Source organism: Cebus imitator, unplaced genomic scaffold (assembly GCF_001604975.1).
Source record: "Cebus imitator isolate Cc_AM_T3 unplaced genomic scaffold, Cebus_imitator-1.0 Scaffold500, whole genome shotgun sequence".
In the NCBI taxonomy this organism is placed as follows: Eukaryota; Metazoa; Chordata; class Mammalia; order Primates; family Cebidae; genus Cebus; species Cebus imitator.
In genome coordinates this window covers 1,412,770-1,422,366 of record NW_016107815.1, presented here as the reverse complement: position 1 = coordinate 1,422,366, position 9,597 = coordinate 1,412,770, and the positions used below count along the sequence as shown (strand labels likewise).

Here is a 9,597-nt window from a genome sequence, read left to right as displayed (position 1 = left end):
TCCAAAAAAAAGAAAAAAAAAAAAGGGTAGGGGAAGCTGCGTTGGATTAGGGCCCACTCTATGAGTCTCATTTTAACTTAACCACCCCTTTAAAAAAAAAAAAAAGAGAGAGAGAGATGGGGTCTTGCTGTGTTGCCCAGACTGGACTTAAACTCCTGGGCTCAAGCAATCCTTCTGTCTTAGCCTCCCAAATAGCTAAGACTACAGGTGCACGAAAAGACCAGCTCATCTTTTCGTTTTTTTGTGGAGACAGAATCTTGCCACATTGCTCAGGCTCGTCTCGAACTCCTGGGCTCAGGTGATCCTCCTACCTCAGCCTCCAAAGTGTTGAGATCTCAGGCAAGCATCACCATGCCTGGCTGATCTGCCCTCATTCATACCTTAACACCTTTTCCTCTGCCAGATAACAGTCTTTTGAGAAAAGCAACTATACTACCAATCCTGGACCCCTGGGAAGATCCAGCAGCACGCACCTTGGGTGCTCAAGAAATATGTGTTAATTTGAATTTCAAACCCTATCACAATGGCTGCTACAGTTTACTGACAGCCTACTCTGTCTGGGGCCCTAGACAGGAGTGTGCCTCTTATTCCATTAATCCTCACACCTATTACGAGGTGGGTAGTATCATGCCCGTTTCACAGAGGAGGAAACTGACTCAGAGACGGTAAGGAGCATGCCCAAGGTCACACAGCTAGTAAATGGCAGAGGGAGAATATGGATCAGGTCCCAGTCAACTCACGCAGGTGCCTGCTGTAGAGACCCACTGGCCTGTCTATGGCTCAGTCAACAGGGAAAAGAATTTAGGGCTGTAAAAAACAACTTGGGGTCCAAGAAGGGTGATTTCACAATGAAGAAATATTATTCTACTTTTCTAAAAAAAAAGAGAAATGGCTATGCCCTTTATGTTCATTGTAAAAAGTTTTACATGGAGAAAAATTCCATGAAGAATATTTTCACGTAATTTGTTCAGGACTAAGAATAAGAGATTGTCTTTACATTCACTATCACAATAGACTTAGTGGGTATGGAAGACTCTGGAAAATAGGAAATTGATATAAATAAAGGACAAATGTATACAACAGCAGTCACATCTTTAGAGCAATGTACATGGTTACCATGGTACATGGTGTAGTGCCATGGGCCCCAAGTTTATCCAGATGGATTAAAACCATCCACAGGCAAAGTGAGCTCCCAAAATGAGAGGGAGCCACACACTGTTCCATAACTGGAGCTACTCCAGGGCCCAGGATGGCTGCAGCTGACCCTGTCTGGACTTTGAGAGCCACCAACTAACTTCCAGAAGCTGAAAGATCTGCCCCCAGAAAGGGCAGCAGAGCACCAGAGGAAGTACTTGTTTCTCCACCCCTGAAGGTCTAAGGTCTGCCTTAGACCTTATGCAGAAAATGCTTCCCACTCTGCATTTCTTTACCGTGCTCATTTGTAAACAGCAGCGTGAGTCATTAGGCAAGCATGAGTCCATCTGAGAGATCAGCCCAGTTTTACAGCTAAGGCTATCCTATTCAGTCCAGCCACAGCAGTGACTCACCTTACTGCCTTCAACCAAAGGTGACTTGGTTAGCCCTCCCATTGTTTCTAGAAAGAACCCAGCAACACGAGGGTTTAATCCAAGTCTGCTTGCTTTATTTTCTAACACAATGCTGAGAGCCAAGAGGCAGAGTTCCTAAGGCAAGTGCCCCAGAGAAGGTGTTGGGAAAGAAATGCAACCCTGCTTGTCACAGACCACGTGGTCTTTTTTATCTTCCATGGGCATTTCCTCATGGCCTTCACTCTTAGAGGAAATTTTGCCTTATGGAAATGTTAAACACGCACACAACCTCTCTGTACAGATCTATGTATTCTTCCATGCCTGGGAACCTCAGAGCCAAATTTCCAGTTCACGTCCAGCACTGCACTGCCGGCTTTGAACTTGGTGGAATTAACCTTACTCTAACATTATTCCCCACCTTATCTTAGCAGGCTACCCTGCTTTCCATTTTATGTGGCCCAAAGGAGGTTTATTACCCACTTAAGACCACTCTTCCCCACCCCCCACCGGCTTTCTTCTTTAATGTTCATAATTATTTTCATAATTATTTGTTTTCAATCCTGTTACAGAATACAAAGTCTTAGTAAACAACTTCCAATTTTAGGAGGTGGGAGATATCTTATTAAAAATTCAAATGTATATACAACTACAAAATCTTTATATCATGAGAAAATAACTACAGTTGATTTTTCTTTCCTTTTGAATCTTTCTTTTAAAAACAAACAAATAAAAAACTCTTCAAAAAATCCTAAAGACCAGGAAAGAAACATCTGCTGAGTTTTCTACTCAGTGTCCATTCATGATTTTTCTGGTAACAATACTGTCAGTTACTTAGGGGGCACCCTCCGACTCTAGAGCCATGTAGTTTAGTGGAGTGTACCCCACACCAGCTTCAGAAGTAGGAAAGTTCACACAGTACAATCACCCAGCACAGTGCAACCCCTTCCCATAGACACAGTTTCAGAATCAAGGTCACAGACTTGTAGGGAAAGTAAGATCTCTCCGGACTTGAATAAGCCTCTATGCAGTAAAACCAACTGGGAGGCTAGCAGAGCCCAGAACTAGAAGGAGATGGTTCTAATATATGGGCCCCTGGATCCAGCCATGCCTGATGTGTGATCACTCTGAACTTTTCAGTTATGGATCAATATACTCATTTTGCTCAGGCTAGTCTGAACTGGGTTTGAGAAAAGAGAGAGGAATTCACACTCAAGCAGTCCTCACCAGACTGGCCTCCGTAATTGTCCATCTGCGAATCAAGGGAGGATGTGGGAAAAACTGGAGTTGTTACAGGATAAAAGTACATGAAGGCCTTGTGAGTTTCATGCTCCTGACACAATGAGTGGGCTGTTACAAGGCAAGGTAATAAAGTAGGCATTTGGTGCTTCTTGAAAGAAGGAAGCAGGTGGCCAATCTCTGCAGAAAGGAGAGGAGGACCTTCAGCCACCACCCACCTTCTGGAATTGCCCCAAGGGCCCTCCTTCACCCCTAGTGTTCCTGTCAATACCACTGGCAGCACTGAGCTATTTCACATCGTGCTGGGCTCCATAAATGCACTGTATCCAGAAAGAAGAAGCCACAGATGCTAAACAGCACTAAAACCTCCCTCGTGGCTTTCTCCAGAAACACTGCCTGCTTGTGACAGAGGACCTCAAGAGGTGTGCTTCTTCTGGAGAAAGTCAAGTGATGAGGCTGGATCACGTCGAGAGAGAAGGTAGACAGACAGGGCTGGGTTTGAGTCTCACTGGTGGCTGAGCCCCTGATGACAGTGTGTGCTAAGCTGATCTGAACACAGCCACATGGATCAAGAATCAAGGCGTGCCACCGATAAAGTCATAGTAATATTTGTGTATTCTACCATTTTGCTTCTTTATGAGCTTACTGCCCTACTCCACAACTAGCTGGGTAATATTCAAATGCTAATGCAATCAAATAAAACCTAATAAGTCAGAAAACACTAATGGCTCTGCCATGAAACATCTAAAAATGAACAAATACAGAAGGAAGTGAAAAGCATTGGGAAAACAAAACCCCCCAAAAATACAAAGGCCTCCAGAGATAAAAATTTTGTATGACATAGTATCACTCAGGGCTGGGTACAGTGGCTCACACCTACAATCCCAGCACTTTCAGAGGCAAAGGCTGGAGGACCACTTGAGTTCAGGAGTTCAAGACCAGACTAGGCAACATAGCAAGACCTCATCTCTACTAAAAATTAAAAAAAAAAAAAATTAGCCAGATGCAGTGGTGCCGGCCTGTAGTCCCAGCTACTCAGAAGGCTAAGGTGAAAGGACTGCTTAAGCCCGGAAGATCAAGGTTGTATGAGCCATGATTGTGTCCCTGTACTCCAGCCTGGCTGAAAGAGGGACACCTGAATAAAAAAAATAGAAAGGCGTCATTCAGAGTCAAACCAGCCAACATCTGCTGACTGTCAGAAGAATCGGAACCAACCTCATAGGCAGGAAGAAAAATGCAAGAGCTTTACATTGTGCCTCAGAAAACTTTGGTGTGGTCATTAATTTTATGTCTCTATTTTAGAGACAGTGTCACTTTGTCACCTAGGCTGGAGTGGAGGGGTGCAATCTTGGCTCACTGCAACCTCCGCCTCCCATGTTCAGGTGATTCTAGTGACTCAGCCTCCCAAGTAGCTGGGAATACAGGCGTGTACCACCACACCCAGCTAATTTTTGTATTTTTTGGTAGAGGCGAGGTTTCGTCACATTGGCCAGGCTGGTCTCTAACTCCTGGCCTCAAGTGATCCGCCCACCTCAGCCTCCCACAGTGCTGGGATTACAGGTGTGAGCCACCATGCCTGGCCTTATGTTTCAGTTTGATTAAGTCACAGGGTATCCAGATATTTGGTTATACATTATTCTGGATGTTTCTCTGAGGATCTCTTGGATAAGTTTAACATTCACTGAGAAAAAAAGATGGCCCTCCTTGATGTGAGCAGGCCTTAGTCAATCAGTTGAAGGCCCGAACAGAATACAAGGCTGATCTTCCTCCAAATAAGGGTGCATCCTCCTGAGTAGCTGCGTTCGGACTTGAACTAAAGCAGCATCTCTTTCTGGGCTCAAGCCTACCGGCCTTCAAACGGGAATTACACCATCAGCTCTACCAGTCCTCCAGCCTTCAGACTCAGACTAGCGCTTCACCATGAACTCTCCTGGGTCTCCAGCTTCCCAGCGACAGATCATGACACCTGATGATGCAGATTATAGAATTCCATGACTGGGTGAGCCAGTTCCTTATTGCAAATCTCTGTACATAAACACATACAACCTATCGATTTTGTGTCTCTGGAGAACTCTGACAAATGCATGTGGACTCAGATTTTCATATATTTTCTCCTCCACAGCAAGAGGGAATGGATTTGGGGGTCTCAGAAAGATCAGAATTTTAAAATGAAATGAGTCTTAGAAATCATCTAATCTAATTCTTTATGATTTTCTTTAAATCTCCAGGTCTAGATGTACAAGGGCCTAGCTAGGACCACACAGCTAAAAAAGAGCTGAAACTAAAGCCTAGATTTTTAAAGAGTAAGAGAGTTCAAGGTTCTATGCATAAATAGAAGAATTTTCTTTTGGAAATGCCGCATCTTTGGAAGAATAAGAAATCCACTTAAAAGAAGGATCCTGCTAAGGACCATTCCCCACTAAAAAAGCAAAGGTAAACTGACAATTACTAGAAACTGGTGAGAAGGTAACATCCTCATATTTCTTACCACTTATTCACACACAAGGATGCCAAAAAACTAACAGCAACCCTCCAACCAACCAACCAACCCCACATCCACACATGTCACCTTGGAGAGAGAGAGGTAAGGTCTTTACAGGTCACACTGATCCAGCTTTATGCGCCATCAATAATTCTCACCTCTGAAGGTGAGGTGACTTTGATGGGAACTAATTACATCTGAAATTCATTGTCAACTTACTGCAAAGGCAAAGAAACTGCAATCAGGACTCCAGATAAGCTTCCATTTCATCACTCAAGACAAGCCCAGTTCCTTCTCAGACGGGGATACCATCACTGACGTGGTAAATGCATGCAATACTTTTTTCTCATTATTTTTTTAATGTGAGCATGTGTGAGTGGCAAAGTGTGAGTATGTGCCCACACATGCACACTTCTGTGTGTGTGTGTGTGTATCAGTACTTGCGGAGGGCAATGTTCTAGAGTCAGGAATGATAAGTCCAGGTCACACACGGCACCTCCCTCTTCACTTACCACCATACCACACAGTCACTCTGCTCAGAGTTGGCACAAGCTGAAACATAATCAACCTCTCTGCACTGAAGGGATGCAGAAACCAAGCCTACCTCAGCCCTCAAAGGCCTCACCTGAGAAAAAGACAAGGCTCCAAACAGAAAGCAAAACAGAATGAGCATAGAAAGAGGCCACCTTTTCACATACCTTTACAAAGCTCTGCTCAGCCCTCCTCAACCTCAGCACAGATAAAAACGTGGGGCCTCAGTGTCACTGACACTGCCACCCTCCCTCTAAGTAGCGGTACTCTCTGAGGTCCTGGGGCTCAGCTTGACACGGCACATGAGGGTGCTGGCTGCTGGATGACTTCTAAGGGCCGTGCCCACCTCCAACAAACTTCACTTACACACTCCACTTCTGTATGGCCAGCGGAACACAGAGGGGCGGCTTCGTCAGGGCCTTGACTCTCTATGTACAGAGGCAATGTGCCTCAATTTCTGGACATGGTCATTACATAAGAGGATAATTTATTGAAATAAGTCATATTCAAGGAGAGAAGGCTGCATGCATGCATGCACGTGTGTACACACACACACACACACACACACACACACACACACACGTGAAGATTTTTTTTACTGAATAAAAGTTCTATCTGACCAAGAAAAAGTATTTTAGGAATATGGCATTGTGACTAGGAATTTGCAGCATCATTTCAAAAGGTGCTTTTGAAACAAACTTTTGTCAACTGTTTCTTTTTTCCTGTGGGAGGGAGGTGTACCTATCAAATACTGAGAAGATATACTTTTCTCATTATTGTATCATAAACAATAAAAGGAAAATGGGTAAAAAAAATAATTTTTTTCAAGTCTGGAATAAAGTTTTTAAAAAAGTTATCTGGGTAATTCTTAATAAAGAAGACATTTTTATTTTTTAACCGTATTGATACTAAATTACTTTTATACATGAAGGTAAAGCCTTACAGGGATAAAAGGTAGTAAGGAGAAGTGGTTAACCTTAACATTATCCAAACTTGAGACATTAACCACGGCATGCACACGCGTGCGCGCGCGCACACACACACACACACACACAGGTGGTGGCTCACACCTGTAATCCCAGCACTTTGGGAGGCCAAGGCAGGCAGATCAGTTGAGGTCAGGAGTTCAAGACCAGCCTAGCCAACATGGTAAAACCCTGTGTCTACTAAAAACAGAAAAATTAGCCAGGTGTGCTGTAAACAGCACCCGTAATCCCACTTACTCAGGAGGCTGAGGCAGGAGAATTGCTTGAACTCAGAGGGTGGAGGTTACAGTGAGCTGAGATTACACCACTGCACTCCAGCCTAGGAGACAGAGCAAGACTCCATCTCAAAAAATTAATAATAATGAAGTTCAGGCTGGACGCCGTGGCTCATGTCTGTAATCCCAGCACTTTAGGAGACCGAGGCAGGTGGATCACCTGAGGTCGGGAGTTCAAGACCAACCTGACCAACACAGAAAAACCCTGTCTCTACTAAAAATACCAAAAAAAAAAAAAAAAAATTAGCTGGGTGTGGTGGTGCGCACTGTAGTCCCAGCTACTCGGGAGGCTGAGGCAGAATTGCTTGAACCCGGAAGGCAGAGGTTGCGGTGAGCCGAGATTCAGCCATTGCCTTCCTGCCTGGGCACCAAGAGCGAAACTCTGTCTCAAAACAAAAACAAAACAAAAAAAAAAGAAATTCAAACAGACCTGACTAACATTAAATCATGTCGTTTTGAAGGCACACCTGATTCCGAGGACATCCATGCACTAGCCTACACCAACGTATCACTCCCATTTTTTTCCTGCAACAGGGATGAGGTTGGCTGTGAGCTAAGGCAGGTGGAAAACGAAGCTTCTCCTTGCAACCTTCATATCCATTATTTCTGTATGCAACTGAGCAAGTCTCTGTCCTTAACCGTATAATCTTTCCAGACAAGTCAACAGCGAGCCAGCATGAAAAACCACGCTCATCAATGACTGAGAGAATAGGAGGTGATTTCACATGTTCAAGCATAACACAGAAGCCCATCCACCTTACTCAGCAATGACTGGCTGTGGAAGAACATTAAGCAGAAGCTCGGGTCCAAGCAGCACAGGCTAGAGAAAGCTTTGTGAATCTAGCTAATGAAGTCAGCATTATACTGTATTTACGAGATTCTTGCTAAAGGGACACTCCTTCTCCGAAGCAGCCTTTGGGACGTAGCATTGGTATGTGTTGTGTACTATGAGCATCACTGGGCAGAATCGAGGGCCAAAAGGGAGAAGGGGATCTTATCAGGACTTGTGATGTGTACTAGGCAATCCTCTCTTTAAAAGTCCACATATCTCCTACAAAAAGAAAGTAAGCAACCTAAAATGGGACTGAGAAGTCAAGACAACATAGGGACTAGGTGTGTTGGGGGATCTGGCTACCACTCAGGAAACTTAGTTGGTTTTGCTCTGAAAAAGAAAGCAGTGTCGGTAAACAGCACCCTCCTCCCCTTTCAATGGGAATCAAAAGTTTTAAAATGTAAATGACAGGTTCCTGAAACACCCCTGGAATTTCTCCTGGAAATGCTTTCATAATTCACATCTCGTTAGCCACAGGAACCCCAATTACATATGCTCCTTTCTCATTTCCACTAACCAATTATTAGCATTAGATAATAACATATTATTTTCTGCTAATATGTTTCCTGACAACATCAAACTCCAGAGGGTCTTCACGATGCAATAACTGAATAATTGTGCAAACGGGGGTTCATTTATGAGAAAATGTTATTTAAACCTTCTCAGGTGTTTATGAAAACAAACCATGTTGGTTAAGAGACACCATAAACACTAAATTGCATTAAAATGTATGAAACTGAATGAAATGAAAATGAAAAGTTCTTTTCAGGCATTATAAAAGGAGAAATCCCAATGGGAGCATATAAAGATATAAATATTCAAGAACAATGCATTCCCACAAGCAGGATCAACGTGACACCGCCTTGTTCAGAATGGGAACACACAAGGAAACTTGAAAAAAAGACTTGCCAGCCCCATTCACTGGCAACCTTAGTTCCAAAATGATACTTGCCCCAATGTATGAATTCCAGAAAGAATCACACTGTCACAAATCTGACAGCTTAGGCAGTCACCTCTGTGTCATAGAGTATATATCAGGGGTACCCACAATGGCTTCTGCTTGGCCTATGGAGATATGGCAGCTGCCTTGTAATGGAATGTATTTGGGGTTTCTCAGCTTGAAAAGAAGAGGTGAAGTTTTCATGGCATAAGGGGTGTGGAATCTGCCATGAATTATCTCCTGTGCCCCCCAAAACTTTGGTTTTCATCTAACTCCAGACATTTATAATTTTATTAGTAAATATCATGCTAATGAGGACTTTTGAGAAGGGGGAAAACCCTAAATTGTGTGTGCATGTATGGGGGAGGTGTGGTGTGTCTGTGGTACGTGTGTGTGTACAGAGGCAGAGACAGTACGCACATAAGTTGCAGGGGTCAACCTCATCTTGCTCCCTTTTCTTCTCACCATAAAAGGATAGGGGCCAAGCACAGTGCTCACACCTGTAATCCCAGTATGGTGGGGGGAAGGGGGGGCAAATCATCTAAGGTCAGGAGTTCAAGACCAGCCTGGCCAACATAGTGAAACAACATCTCTACTAAAACTACAAAAATTAGCCCGGTGTGGTGGTGCACACCCATAATGACAGCTACTTGGGTAACTGAGGCACAAGAATCGTTTGACCTGAGAGGCGGAGGTTGCAGTGAGTGAGCTGAGATTGCACCAATGCACTCCAGCCTGGGCGACAGAGCAAGACTTTGTCTCAAAAAA

The 9,597-nt window shown here is 43.9% G+C and overlaps 1 protein-coding gene across 4 annotated transcripts in view; it reads right to left on the bottom strand.

Annotated features, from left to right (window-relative positions):
* The window catches only part of LOC108292702 (transcription factor 7-like 2), a 142,192-nt gene that overhangs the window by 1,747 nt on the left and 130,848 nt on the right, over positions 1-9,597 (bottom strand). The window lies entirely within an intron of this gene.